This window comes from Dreissena polymorpha, chromosome 13 (genome assembly GCF_020536995.1).
Source record: "Dreissena polymorpha isolate Duluth1 chromosome 13, UMN_Dpol_1.0, whole genome shotgun sequence".
NCBI classification, from domain to species: Eukaryota; Metazoa; Mollusca; class Bivalvia; order Myida; family Dreissenidae; genus Dreissena; species Dreissena polymorpha.
Window position 1 is genome coordinate 64,010,029 of NC_068367.1, and position 16,803 is coordinate 64,026,831.

The 16,803-nt window shown below is 32.2% G+C and overlaps 1 protein-coding gene across 2 annotated transcripts in view; it reads left to right on the forward strand.

The window, feature by feature from the left end:
• LOC127856627 (uncharacterized) overlaps window positions 1–16,803 on the forward strand; it is a 146,005-nt gene that overhangs the window by 107,371 nt on the left and 21,831 nt on the right. The gene's annotated exons all lie outside the window — the stretch shown is intronic.

Genomic DNA, 16,803 nt, shown 5'->3' on the forward strand with positions numbered 1-16,803 from the left:
CGGAATAAGCTTGTCCGGGCCATAACTATGTCGTTCATTGTCAGATTTTAAAATCATTTGGCACATTTGTTCACCATCATTGGACGGTGTGTCGCGCGAAATAATTACGTCGATATCTCCAAGGTCAAGGTCACACTTTGAGTTCAAAGGTCAAAAATGGCCATAAATGAGCTTGTCCGAGCCATAACTATGTCGTTCATCGTCAGATTTTAAAATCATTTGGCACATTTGTTCACCATCATTGGAAGGTGTGTCGCGCGAAATAATTACGTCGATATCTCCAAGGTCAAGGTCACACTTTGAGTTCAAAGGTCAAAAATGGCCATAAATGAGCTTGTCCTGGCCATAACTATGTCATTCATTGTGAGATTTTAAAATCATTTGGCACATTTGTTCACCATCATGGGACGGTGTGTCCCACGAAAGAATCACGTCAATATCTCCAATGTCAAGGTCGCCACGACTAAAAATAGATTAAAAAAAAAAAAAAAAACTTACAAAGGGGGTTAATTTTTTTTGGTCATTTCAAAAGTTCAGTTTGAGTTTTCTCCCTTTATCAGATTTGTTTTTCACAATGAAAACCTGGTTTTGTGACAATTTTGTCCCTTGTTTTCAATATAATTGCAATGTGATCGGATTAAGTCCTCAAATTATAATACTAATGACTAAAAATCTCTTGACACTTGAATGAAAATAATGTCTATAAAAATGGAAGCAATTGAAACATTAAGTTTCATGTTGTTATAGTTGTTTTATTATGTAATAATTGTTTAATAATGTATAGTTTTTCAAGCAATTTCAATTATACTTCTGAAAGTATTTAAGTTCAGTACAATTTTTTCCAAATTACCATAATTTAGGCTAAGATATTTGATAACAGACTTAAAGCAAACTATTGATTATTTTGTTATGCAGATAAAATATGTCTGAGTTCTTTTCAAAAAGTTGTAGATAAAAGTATAAGGTCAGTGTAAGTGGATTTGATTAATGTTTGAAATATTTAAATGTACAATATGGCGATACCAGATATGGTTTGATTCATGACTCATCCAGGTGTATGCACTTGTCGTGCGATACCACTTTATTTTCCGATATATTATGGTTCGATATTCAATGATAATGTCATGCTTGGATAGATAACGTTCAGAATATCTTGAGTCTCATGAACACAATTGCTCTGATTGTTGTAAAGGTTGATGTTGAGTTGGGAGTTTTCAATCGTTTCTCTTTTATTTTTAGATTTCTTTCATAAACCAATAACTGTTGTCATAAATCATGCTCTTGGATGTTTGGATATATGAATAATGAAAGGTAAGACGCAATTATTTACTTAAAAAGAACCATTAGGTACTCTTTTATCTTTATGATGTTAAATCCGTTTTTTTCCATCAATTTGTTGATAACTCTAATTTCAAAAAATATGTCTGGAACGTTTCACAATCCACAAAGTATGAATAAACCCTTATTGGAATTATTTGTTTAAACAAAAAAGCAAAAAAAAACACCTTTAAAGGAAAAAACCTGCCTGCATCTCTACTCCTAAGCTTTGTTTATTTACTTTTTGAACAGAGCTATGACCTTTATCTCCAGAAATATGTACAAAAATTTTTAGAAAGTATGTGTTTGCCAAACAATATTTTCATATTACATATTCAGCATCTTTAAAAAGATGTGACTGATGGACACTCAAGTGGGTGTCTTCTAAAAAAGGTAACTTTGTATAGAAACACGATTTAAATGATAGTGTCCTCATTAAGGAAAGCTTAATTAGTAAGATTCTTTATTCACATATTATTCATTGTTTTACAAAAGGTGTTCAAATTATTATTGTTAAGCCATTGTTAACTAAATAATGTGGGCATGTTATCAAAATAATACTTTTTATGCCCCCATATGGAATGATCGGGGGTATATTGTTTATGGCCTGTCTGTCTGTCTGTCTGTCTGTCATTGTATGTGTGAGTCTGTCTGTCATTGTATGTGTATGTCTGTTATTGTATGTGTGTGTCTGTCCCAAAACTTTAACCTTGGCCATAACTTTTGCAATATTGAAGATAGCATGATGTTTGGCATGCATGTGTATCTCATGGAGCTGCACATTTTCAGTGGTGAAAGGTCAAGGTCATCCTTCAAGGTCAAAGGTAGAATATATAGGTGGGGGCATTGTGTTTCACAAACACAGCTCTTGTTTTTAAAGGGTAAAGACTTGTAATGAAGATAAGTATTAAAAAAAATAATCTTAATGTTGATGAAATATTTGGTTACATGAAGATACTTTAATTAGCCACTTATCTTACTCCGAAAGGCTAATCTTAAAAAAAGCATGTTCTTCAATTTTCAATCACAAAGATAAGTCAGTAGTGCACTAAAAACTAGATAGCATGTAAGCTCACTTTAATAAGGTATCTCCTTTAATATACAATCTAAACATAAGCCAGTAATAGTCTAAAAACTGTATGTGTTCAATCAAATAGCCTATGATCTTGCTTGAAAAAAAATGTATGTGGGTCGTGTAGCCATGATTAGATAAGTCTATAAAGTATATCAAGTTTGAACTTTTTTCATAAGATTTACAATGATAACATTACAAAATGGCTGAATACGCTTAACATTACTTGTAAATACCTGTATATGAGCTGATTAATGCATGCTTGAAGGTGTGCAACTGCAGTTATTGCGCAATCTTGTGTGGATAAGCAAAAAAAACATGATTAAGGACTAGAAATATTTGCTGAAAAATATAATTTATGAACTGTATGCATTTTCATGATGATGCTAATGTTAATGGGAAACATTATTATTGATGATTAATGCTTAAAATTTTATGAACATTTTATGAACGTAAGCCAAATTGTAACATCTTAAAAAAAAATACGGTAAGGTAATCTGTTTAAATTAAAGTACTGCTTAGTTTGAAGTAAACATAATTTCTATTAGGATGTTTTGTATCTTGTTGAAATTATTAAAATGTATTATTTCCTATTGAGGAATTGATGTGTTATTGTTAATAGATATTGCAGGAACGAGAAAATTTGTTCTAGCTGTCCAAGGTTTCAAAAACACTTACGCGTGATTAAAGAAGGTACACTGTAAATGAAAAAACAAATACTGCTTCTAAATATGAGATCATGTAAGGCTCAGAGTCATTTTATCACTATATTTGTTAATTAATTTTGCAATTTTACATTGTGTCATTATTTAAATAGATGTGTGTGCAATCCATAATATTAGATGAGTTGAATTGCTTAAATGTGCATGGATTCCAAAGCAATTGAACATTCATAGCGGCATGTCATGGTCTACAGTGTATAGGTTGTATTTACAATCCAAAGCTTAAAGATATTGAGTTGAATTGAGGTAGTTCATGAAGTCAGAAGGAAAAGAAGTATTTTTATTAGCAAAAGTCTTTCATCCTGGTTGAAGACAAGCGTCAGAGCTTCAGAAATGGTCTGGATTTTTTGTGCTTGAGGTCGTTTTACATTAAAATGTTTTATCAGAAAATAATTTGTGAAATAAATAATATTTTATCGACTTTGAATGCACTGTATAATTTAATATTTATCCTAGGAGGTTTTCTAAATTACTAGTCCTCGGGCCCGTTTTATCAAAGATCGTACGACATTCTCACCTTACGATGCAATTTTCAAAGCGCCATAAATATGTAACCGTCACATTTATAATTACTTTTGTTAAATATTTCCATTCATTTTCAAATGAGCTGTCAAATATCCTTTATATTTGAAACGTATAAATCATAATCACTTATATTTTAAAATTACAAAATTCACTCGTAAGTTAACATTGTCGTACCATCTTTGATAAGACGGACCCCAGATCTGTTACCGGGTTTTTAACTGTAAGTTAGGCTGTCTGTCCATTAGTTTAATACTTTCGGTGATTACAACAACAACATAAGTGATATTGGACACATTTCACAATAAAATTTTGCGACTTATATTAGGATTCTTAATTAAAGGCTCTATAAAGGTGACAAATCCAATTATTATGCATATCAACTGGTCTTATTTTTACCGGATTTCAGTTACTCATGCATAAAAACTACTAAAAAAACAGCTTAGGTACAACGTTGTCAAGAATTATGGAAGATAAACCCGTTTCATAATTGGAAGAAATGTTTACATTTTTTCAACTAACATGATGTGTAGCCTCAGAGCGGTGACAAATGCTAAAAATAGCCGAAAGAAAATTTAATTTTAATTCTATTTTAATTCTATTTTAAACAACTTTTAACCAGCAGAAAGTAACTTATTAGATCACTACAAATGTTATAACCATTTAGAAGAGACCTACTTTGTGGGTGATACCGGAAAACGTTAAAAATCATCGTTATATTTTTGGTGACCTGAGTCACTTTCACTTCCTCTTTCCGAGTAAACAGCGATGTAAATAAACTGATTGTTTGTAAACACAATTGACTTGGAGGACACTTTATTTTGAGCTCAAAACAAGTTGTTTTGCTTATTTTTTATTGTAATGTCCAATAGCATATATATATTGTTTTTTGATAACTTTCATAAATAAAATATGAAAAAAATATTTAAAAATTGGTAAATAATTACGGATCTTCACCTTTATAGAGCCTTTAAACATTATCATAAATAAATTGTAACTCAGTGTTTTCTTAAATGTTTGTTTTATTCAAGCTTAGGCCAAAGGAATATTTGAACTGTATTGTACAATATTGATTTCATTTTATTGATCAGAAGGAAAATAGCAAATAATGTTATCAACATTGCTACAGGTTTTTGACCATTGTTTTAGTACCTGGGCAAAGTTTCAAATACCTTTTGAGAGAGATCGCTCTATTCATCCATTCATTTAACTGTCAACTGAACATTTTGTGAGGGACATCATTTAAAAGCCTGTAAATACAATATTTTGTTGAACTGTTAAGCTTTAAATTTAACATCCTTTTGAGTTGTAAATCTCTTAAACTTTGCCATAATTGAATTTCAGTGTGTTCAATCTCAAACAGTTTTGTTTATGTCACATAAAATGTTTTATTGGCTTAAGGAAATTGTACAGGACATGTGTACAGAATTTTATGGCTTAAATCTGTGAAAGGATTGTGGTTGTTTGGCTTGTTGGATGGATTTTTTTTGGTAATAATCATCTTGGATGTTATTTGTCTCCCAACACATTTCTAAGGGTGGAGCTGCTTATAAACTGGACAGGTCATTAGTAAATGTGCGGTTTTTAGGCCATAATGCATTGACGTTAATTAGACGGTCAAACAGTGTCTGAATAATTGCTCTTACACAGTCTTAATCATGGGCTTGATAATGCAAAATTGAAGATAATCGAAGGAATTGTATTAAATGGTGGACTAGGATAACGTAGAATGTAATCTTGAGGTATTACCGATGTAAACGATGTATTTGAGGGTCTGTAATTATGCATTATCTCAGGTGTAAGATTAGCCCTCTCAGGGAAACACGCTGAGCTGATAGTTTTAGTTTTTATCGCTGTATGTTCGTCAATTGGTGCCATGTTTGGTCTCGTCAAATTGATGCCATGTTTGGTCTCAGAGTTCATATTGAATAAGTTTCATGTCACAGACTGGTTGTCACTTTGTTTTTATACATTTTTTGTGTTTAGATGTGTTTGGCTAATTGATAACCTTTGAAATGTGAAGATGATGAGGATCTATCAAGTGAAACAAGGTATGTTGAAAAAAAAGTTTATATCAAACTTGCAGTCTGTTCAGGTTTTATGCTGTTTGATGCTCGTCAGTATATACTTAAGTTTGGAGATGAAGCCTTAACAACCTGAATCTAGTAAGAAAGGTCTTTAATTAAAATGAACTTTCTAAGGGACTACAATACGTAAAATACGTATCTAATAGTAAAGGGGTAAGTCAGGGCCCAGAATGGTTGACTTCAAAATAAAAAAATTCAGTACTATGTTCGGTCTTTATAAGCTAAGAAATACATGTTTAGATTTATTGTCCTAATTTTTCTTACATTATACTATTTAAATATCATATTTTACAATAAAGAACTTGCACATTGATATCGCGTCAGACATGTCTATTGAACTCGTCATGTCTGACATATCTCTTATAGGACAATTTGTACTTTAACAATGGCAGTAGGAAATCAATATATGCTAGCATTTAATATTGGCTATGTACATTTTGAATTGTCAAATCAATTCATTGTCAATTTTACTCTCATTTTCTTTTTTAAATAAATTTTGTTTGGATTCTAAACAGTTTGTTAAACTCTGTATTTTACATACTTAAATCTTTAATTGTTAAAGCTCTTTCAAAACCATGACAGAAGACGCCATGTGATTATAATACATAAATATTTAATTTGAGTTTGGCAGAATAATCAGTTTTTGTTCCCACATAAATGGTCGTCTCCATTTACAGCTGAGAAATTGTGCCAAAATTGTGTTTGGCTAGATTTAAGATTTTTTGTGTACAAAATGAACAAACTTGGCAGGTTTGCCAAGAAATTCCTGTGTTGATTACCATTTGGCGATTGTTCAGGTTTGCATTGATAATAAATCATGTTCACTGCACCTATTCTGTTTGTAAGTATAACAAGTACCCTATGTTCAGGTTTGGATTTGTACATTTTTTAATAGGTCCCGATGGATCCCTGAGTAAAACCCAACTTGTAACACACACCATTACAAGTTATTTGTTTAATCAGATGTTAAAGCATTTAAAAATTTAGCTCAATTGTCATCAAATTTTTGAGTACCTTTTAAAATGAATGCTATGTTTTTATGTTCTGACGAATTTGTTCTAGGCTTTTCCAAGCAAATTATTGACATTTAATTTTTTATCTACCGATATTAACTTGCTTGAGTAAAAATGCTTTTATCTCTAAAATTATAATCATAGATTTAAACCTTTTTGTGAACATTATATATTAAAATTTTCTAGAAATCTTTTTTCTTCAGTGTGTTCTTTATTATTGCCTTCAATAGCCTACGCAAGAAATAATAAGTAATGCTTCTTTGGACCCTGATTGTTTTCTGATACCATCCCCAGCTGAGTCTTGTGTTATTGATCAGAATACCAATTTGTACTTGTCACAGAATGTCAACAACGCCCTAATAAACAGCTGTTTCACGTGATATGAAAGGTCATTTACTAGCCCTTTTAGCGCTGGAACCGAATTTTAAAGACCTTTGCAAACAGTTTGGATCCAGATGAGACGCCACAAAACGTGGCGTCTCATCAGGATCCAAACTGTTTGCTATTTTGATAGTATTCTTTGAAAAAAATCAAAGAAAGTGCTAATTTTAGAAATTCAGCAGATGACATTTTATCAGACGACAAATTTCCCAGCATGCAAAGGGTTAAACATACATAAAATACATATAAAAAACTTTGATTATCAGGCATCATGATTTTCAAATATTCTTATTTGGAAGTGAAAATTGTAAATGCCTTCTTATGGGCATAACTAAGTTCAATTTGAGCAAATAAGAAAACAGTACATCGATCTAAAGCAAGTTCATATACTGATGAAATTAATCATACTGAATTTTATTTAGAATATACTTTGAAGTTAAGAAACGTTTGTATACCAGGAAATTGTGATAAAAAAATGATGATGTTTATGTTCAACCAAAAACCCTTTGGCAATCATGGTTGAATCATTGTTCACACACCACATTTTGCGTAGGACTGTCTATAAACTAAATGTGATTTTTTTGTTTACAATTTTACTCTTGATTTATTAGCCGGATTTTTTTCGAAAAAATCTCGGCTTATAGATTGATGTTGTCGGGCGGGGCGGGGGGGCGGGCGGGCGGGCGGGGTGGCGGCGTGCTCGAAAATGTTAAAGTTCTTATTTCATGGTATAACTTTGGTATGCTTGGACCTAGAGTCTTCAAACTTGACATGAAGGTTGGCCAGGATTAACAGATGACCACTGGTCATTTCAAGGTCATTCATTTGAAGGTCAAGGTCACTGTGACCTTCAATATAAAAAATGTTAAAGTTGTTATAACTTTGGTATGCTTGGACCTAGAGTCTTGAAACTTGACATGAAGGTTGGCCATAACTAGTTAGTAACCACTGGTCATTTCAAGGTCATTCATTTGAAGGTCAAGGTCACTGTGACCTTGAATGTAAAAATGTTAAAGTTCTTATTTCATGGTATAACTTTGGTATGCTTGGACCTAGAGTCTTCAAACTTGACATGAAGGTTGGCCAGGATTAACAGATGACCACTGGTCATTTCAAGGTCATTCATTTGAAGGTGAAGGTCACTGTGACCTTCAATATAAAAATGTTAAAGTTGTTATAACTTTGGTATGCTTGGACCTAGAGTCTTGAAACTTGACATGAAGGTTGGCCAGAACTAGTAAGTAACCACTGGACATTTCAAGGTCATTCATTTGAAGGTCAAGGTCACTGTGACCTTGAATGTAAAAATGTTAAAGTTGTTATAACTTTGGTATGTTTGGACCTAGAACATAACACAAGGTTTGCTCATGCCTTGAAAAGTACTTACATTTCATTTTGACCTTTGAACAATATTTCAGTAATTTAAGTATTGCATTGACAAAAACACGAAAGGTACTTTCCTGTCATTTAAATCAAAAATCCGGCTTCAATGCGGTCATCTCCGACCGCGGAACTCTTGTATTATCAATGTTTTCACCTATAAACCTTTGTTGTCATATTAGTGTGGGTTGGTATTTTAACTTGATGGCTTTCTAAGTGCATCCCTGCCCAGTGATTAAAATCCAGGTGCAAAAAAAAAAAATAATTTTTGAATAAGATCGATACCAAATTAGTATTAATGTTCTGCAGGAATTTACAACTCTGGTGAGTTCCTTTTAAATTGAAACTTGCTTGTGAACGCTGCAATTCATAGTGTTTTAACAAAGCCAGTCAAAGGAATGTTTGCGCAAGATAACGTCTGAGTGAACAAGTTTTATTTTTGCATTCCATGGTTGTTAATATCTTTAGTGTTCAATAAATATTTTCTCTTTGAAGACAAAGTTGTGAAAAGATTAATACCATCTTAATACAAGCAAATTCGTTGAATTGATATCCCTTGCCAATATACTTCTGGACACAAATATTTCCAAGTTTCAATGAAATCCGTCAAAGCACTTCCAAGATATGGCCCAGGACACACAAAAAAGCATTTTTTCAAGATACAAAGGGCCATAACTCCGTTGTTATCAAATGGTGTACAATGCCATTTGGCGTGCATCATCCTTTTATCCATAATACTCACACCAAAATTAAATGAAATCTGCCAAAGCACTTCCAAGATATGGCTCGGACACAAAAAGCATTTTTCAAGATACAAAGGGCTATAACTCCGTTATTAACAGATGGTGTACAATGCCATTTGGTGTGCATCATCCTCTTATCCATATAAATACTTATACCAAATTTCAATGAAATCCGCCAAAGCACTTCCAAGATATGGCTCCGCACACAAAAGTGCCGGACGGAAAGACGGACGGACGGAAGGACGGACAAGGCCAAAACAATATCCCTCCGCCTATGGCGGGGGATAATAAAATAATGTTTATGTCTATAGCATCTAGTTGCAGGAGTCAGAACTATACTTAGTCTTTTATGGACTTTATTTGGAATGATAAAAATATTAAAATAGCCTCACTGTCCAGTTAAAACAGCCAGGAATTTTTATTGAACACCTCATCTATGTTGGTGTTGTTTTTTTTAAGATATTTTTTCTGTAGGTTTATTCGGTACTTTAATCTTTGACCCCAAAAAGTTGAGATCTTTATCATAGCATTGACATTAATCCAATGACAAATATACACAAACCAGTTTGGGTAATTATTTATTTGTGTGGATCACTATTGTTCAAACCTGTCAGGGCATTAGTAAAATGCCCCAGACTTGAACCCTCTTAACTGCTCTGAGAGCATTACTTTAGACAGATGTTTCTTACTTACTTTCTTAACCCTTGAGTGTACTTACAGTCTAAAACTTCCATAACTCATATTCTGACTTATATGACACAATTGCAGGAGTTATCTATGGGGTTGAGTTATTTAGTTTTCCATGAGGTTTGAAAGAATCAATACAATGTAAGAAATTATAAGCCTTGGAGTCAATTGACCCCTGTCTGACTGTCTTATATAAATTAGGGTGATTATATAATAACCTCATGAAGATATGGAGGATAATTGTAAAATCGCATAGAATTAGGGACCAACATTTGCTAATGAGACCATGAAACATGGCATGACATAATAGCGGACAGGTTAGCTCCTCTACAGAATAAGTGAATGAGCAGGCTGATCTAGATTTATTAGTTGGCCGCAATTATGACATAAGACTCATTTTGGAATCACCTGGCTCACATGTATAAATGGATCCTGGACATAAATACTTTGTATTTGCCTTTTATGTTTTTGTCTAATGTCACATGGTAACTTTGCCATTAACTAACTTGTAATACACATATTGTCTGTGATTTTAGAGACTCATATGGCCTCAATTGTTGTTTATTTTTTATTGCAGAGATTGTAATGTTTGACATGGTATTGTTAGAGCAACTGCATTAATAATTTGTATTTTACATATCAGAATTAGATACGAAATGTTACTTTAATATGGCAAGAATTATGTGTATGTTTAAGTTTTCCACCTAAGTTTTTTCCATGAATGGTTTTAAGTAAAATTGTTACATGAGTCACTTAAGAAGTGCGTCATTATAATATTTCAAATTTTAAGATTGAATAGATTTGGAAAGCTGATTATACATAACCATAACACTTCAGAAAATATTGTGTTGTGGTTATGGATTCATGCATCGTATAATGACAGACCATTCAGCTCAAAAATCTTTATTTTTGTGACAAAAAAGTGTAATTCAGATAAATTATGGCGATGTTTAAAGTGCTTCACACTGAATATTTTTTCCAAATTTACTAATCATTGAATACATTAGCTACCGAAAGCACTTTACCATTGATGTAAGTGTCGTTTCAATTTGAAAGTCTTGATTTATTCACATACCTAAATGTTTCAAACTTAAAATGTGTTGTATGCTGGTGATAAAACAACAGTAATATAAATGTCTGTATCTTCAAGTTTCTCCTAATGATGTTACTGAATATTTGCTCCAGGGAAATTGTGACTTGTTAACAATGGGCTTGTAGAGGATACAGAATGTCTATGGCAAAAAAAATGAATGTGTAACATGTTACTTCATGGTGTTCACAATTCGAGACGCTAAAAGAACTAAAAGAACGCAGTGGGTTTCGCATTGGACTTAAGTTGATGAAATATGTGTTGCCTTTAATTTCAGTGAATAATGTGATGAATTTTAGAAACAAAGACTTAGTTAGGTGATTTTTTTTATTTTGGTACTATAAGAAGGGCTATATTAGGTGAAAAATGTGATGACGTTTTTGTATTGAGGACTATAGTACATGTAGAAGAGATATTACAATGACTTCTAAATTGAAAGCTTTATGAATTAATGTTGTTTTGCAACTCATGTGAGAATGTATATTCAGAATTGAGCTAAACACAGTATAATGATAATTAACTTTTCATTAAAATACCGAAGTTAAAAAAACAACAACATGCAATTTTACTTTATTTTGACAATTTAAAACATTAACAACATAGTTATTGCAATATGGACTGTTACATAAGTGATTGATGGATCTACATGACACAACATTTATTTTCATATTTTTGTCAACTCAGAACACCATTATATATAATGCATCTCCATTTAACAAAAATTAAACTCAATTAAAGACAGAACATTGTCCACAAAAACGCTCTGGACGTTTTAAATGGTTTAATGCATGGTAAATCAAACCTATGTTAAGTTTGTAAACCATTACAAATGGCTAGATGATATTACAGTATAAACATCTTCTGTTGTTCTATGTTACACAATTTTTTAACAAATGTCATAACTTTGTTATTTATCTATTTATTTATGTTTAATTATTTCAATTGTCATTAGGCACATCAAATCATATAAATACTCAGTTTTGTTTTAATTATGCAATGATGTTGCGCATATGTTTAAAAAATTATGCATTCAAATTACACAAACAACAGTTATTGAAAAGATTCATACATTTATAATTTAGAATTTCCAAAATTCAGAAAATATGTCTGAAGTGTGTTGGTGTTGTAAGCTGTTTGTCAGGTAATGAGTTATAACAACATTAAGGGCTGACACTTCTAGGCTAGACAACCAGCTACTGCAACCAAATTATTAATGTCAACATATTTGGAAATAAGTGCATTTATAAAATTAGTACATAGTAAAAATCAGGAGTGTCAAGTGATTTACAAAATATTAATTTGGAGTGGAGAAACATTGCAGATATTCTTATTTGGCAATGAATGATTGCCTGCTTGTGTTTATAAAGTTAGGAGATTTAAGAATACAATGAATTTTTTTAGCGGTAATAAATACTTAAAAAACTATAGCGCACTTATTTCTTGATGGCTTTTAGAACTTAGGCACGTCTCAGTATTATTTATAGACTTACCAAATCTTTGTAGGTCACATATGAGGTTGAGAATCTAAAACATTTCTTCTGCTGCTTTAACATTCTCAAGTTGGCAAGGAAGTTCGGATGCTTTTAAGTTAATTTTATATCTAAACATCTGGAATTCTTACAGAAGTGGACACCAGTCCTGAGTAGGCTTTTAAAAGTGTTTAAAAAGCATGGATATAAGCAGCATCTTCAGAGCTTAAAAGATCTTGATAAGGGAGACTCAATTTTCTTTTTTTGAAATTAGAACCAGCTCTTTTGATTGGTGTGTGAATTTACTAACCAAGTGACAATGGATTCTGGACCTCCAGAAACTTTTTCATCAAAAGCGGTTCTCATTTTACAACCTGTAACTGGAAAAGCAGGTTTGTTTATTATGGAATGTGTGTAGAGGTGGATTTGAAATGATTTTTGTGCAGCTGATTAATTTTAATATCAACAAATTAAAAATATATACTGGGATGTAGTGCTGCACCGAATCCAAAATTTCAATCGAATCCGAATTCGAATCCAAAGGCTCGGATATCGAATATCGGTTCGAATCCTAATTTGAAAGTAAAAATACGCAAAATAAATTATAATTTATATTGTTATAACCAAAATTATGTTTTGAAACACCAGAACATACATATGTCTTATGAGAAAAGTAATTAACTTTTATTATTATTATAAACTTTACACCTACTAATATTTATTCAGTAGACTCTCTGTAAACCGGACGGTCTCGGGACCGGCCTGATCGTCCGGTTTTCAGAGAGTTCCGGTTTACCAAGAGTTTTCATGTTTCCGAATAAACATGGTATGCATTGTGTACAGAATCACATAAAAATAAAACATACATTTACATGTACCATGTGATAACTGTACGCAGGTACTGATGATGTTAATTGCATTCTTAAAAAATGTGTTTTTAATTGATTAAAAAGACTTTAAAAAGTCCATACCGACTTGTTTTGATTAATCCCATAAAGTAAGTGTGGTGCTTTATACATGTACGTATGTGGCATTTGTCATATAGGCGAGTGACGACACAAATAAGATTGTTGTAGATACACGATTTATTATTCAATACATACATGTACCACATTTCATAAAACATACACACAAGCAAAAACAGCGTCATAATTATTTTTTAAGATATTCATAATCTCAAAACCTACTAATTCTGTCTAACAGTTTATCTGACAAACAAACAAACAACCATTTCAGCGTTAAAAACATGGCTATAAGATCTTTAAATACCCGAGATCACAAGAAAGTGATCGTCGCAACGACATGCATTAACTTTTTAATTAAATTGTTTATCATAGGCGATAATAAATAATTAATAAAATGATCGAGTCAATCACTTTTTGGTGTTACCGCACGTCTATTATAGACATTCACAGTTTGTTTTACATTACTTAATCGGACTCTCATAGCGCGGTAACGACTTGACACCTTTATGGTATTTTTAATCCGATTATCGATAATTGCGCGAGCAAAATGTGTGACACCACACTCGCTGTGCTGACTTAGGTATTGTTATTTTCACGCCTCGGGCATCTTCAGAATTTAGACCGACCGGTATATTCAATGTATTTTACCTTAAAAATGACCAAATTTACGGAGATACCCGTCCGGTTTTCGGTTTTCAGAGAGTTCGGTTTATTCAACATTTTTTAACAAAGAGATAGAAGGAGAAAATACGGGACTGGCCGGACCGTCTGGAATCGGGAGAGTTCCGGTATTCAGAGAGTCCGGTATTGGCAGAGTCTACTGTACTACTTTAGCAGCATTGGTAGATCCAGCTTCAGCCACAACAGCAGTAGTGGAAGCAGAAATAACGACATCAAAAACAAAAACAAATTCTAAGAAGATGACAAAATTGACTTACATTGTTGGAAAAAAAATATATACCCGGGTCCAGATTCCGCTAATTTCTCAAAATCGCATATATAGAAATAGTGTAAGCATTTTAACGACAAACATTTATAATAATGTCTCATATTAAACACATCTATGTCAGTCAGATAAAATATGAATAACGCTGTACTTAAACAAGCAATAAACGCATCACACGCAATCTGCAATAAGTATCAATAAAATACTTTGTAACGACCTTATAAGCCAGAATTAGTATGCTGATAAAACGCGAAATGCTTCCACACCGAGGAGTTTAATTGTTTAGGTGCATAGTGAATTTTCTTTTGCGCCATTTTGCACCATCGAAAACGAAAGTAGACTGTGTAGTACCATGTTTTTGTCGAAAAAGTAGCGGTAATTGTGACAAACTACATACCAGTCAGCCTTTCAAAAAGAAAGAAACAATTTAACGAAATGTATTAGGGCGAAAGAAACAATTAATGCAAACGAAAGGTTAAACTCAAATAAGATCCGGATTCGAAACCGATTTTACCGATTACGGTTAGATCCGCGAATCCTCGTTTGGATCCGGGAATCTCGGATATTTCGGATATTCGGTGCAGCCCTGCTGGGATGATTGATCAATTGTTCAGTAATGTTTGCAGAGTAATTTTATTTTGTAAAAAAACAAACACTTCTTTACATAATTGAAAAATATGCATTTTCTTAAAGTAAAGTTAAAAAATTATCTATTACAAAACAGACACTGTTCAACAATATTGATATTAACCCATTTTTGCCTACCGTCTAGAAAAAAGGCCTTTGCAAACAGCGTAGACCCAGATGAGACGCTGCGCTGTTTGCTTAAAGGAATTTCTGTAAGAAATATTCTTTTAACAAAAATTAGAAATAAATATACTAGACATCCCCAATTTTGGAAATAAATTGATCCAATTTAGAAGGATGGGAGAGTCCACTAGGCATAAATCGGTTAATAATTTGTGCATAATAAAAGAATTTTAAATTTATCATGTATAATACATGATTAAATGTTTTACTTTCTTTGGTCCACTGCACTGTACTTATTATATATTTAAATGCAGCAAATGCATATCATCACTGAATAATTTCTTTATCATGTAATTGCTTGATAATTGCCCGTAACTGCATGTAATTTAATTACGTAATTAGACTATTGGTACAAAACAACAATTATGATATTCTCTGAAACATAATAAAACTGCCTGTTTTATGACATAGATCCTGATCATTGAATACACTTTTATCATGATTAAATGAGAATAACCTTGTCTAGCTGTCCAATCAGAAGTTGATCGAAAGCCTTAGGGGTTTTAATTGTTTATAGTCATTGCAGAAAAGGTCGCACTTCAATACCAGGTAGCAGTGATTGGCATTTGGTATTGTGCATTACCAGTTTTTAAATGGGGAGAAATGTCAAAAACATCATTGAAAATGGCATGTTTATGATTAGGTAACTGTTGACAATCGATCATTGAGTATTTCTTTGTGCATTCTTGAGCTGAGTTTCGGTTGTCTTTGTTGGTTTTGCGTGGACTGTTGGAAGAAAAGTGTAGGATTACAAAAGTTATTAGAGTACATAAATTCTGAATAAGCAATGGTAAACTTTGCTATAGAAGGTAACCTTTTACAAATATTAAAATGACATAACAATATTTAAAAATATTTATACTATCATAAAATATGGTTTTAACTGTTGTTTGGAAAAAAATTGTATCAATTACTGGTAACAGTATTGTAAAGCAAAGAAGAGAGTTACAATTTCACTGTTTACTTGACAAGCCTGGATATATTACGTTATCTACATTTTTTCTAATTTTGCATCTTCAGCTGCTTGTATAAATGTAACTTTCACGTTTAATGTGCATGACTTTGTGACAAGTACACTGTGAGTGAGTCAGAATTTATTATTTATGCGAAAAATCTGCATCCGCGGGTGACGGTGTTTTTATACATTTAGGATTCAATGACGTCTTGCATGGTTTCATTCTTCAGGAAATCCTGTTTGTCATGAAAGGTGGTACTGCCATTCAGATATATTCATACACATTTGACATTTTGCTCAATAATATCCGGCTCATTGAAATGTAGCTTATGGAAATAAAAATGTATGTGTTTCAAATTACAAGTGAGAAAAGTGCTGACAAAATGTTTTATTTGATGCGAGTAGAAAATAATGTGTATTTTTTGGTATGAGTAGATAATAAAACATAAGTTTCTGGACACCCGGAGTGTATACAGTTTGTAAATATGACTATCTCTTCCATCATTATTATAATATAAGGTTGAGCAGTTTGCTAATGTTATTTTATGAAGTGTATTATGGATTTTTTTAATGGATAAATAGTTGCTAACTATTGTATGATATTCAGTATTCATTAGAAAATTAGAAAATAGAAAATTAGAAAA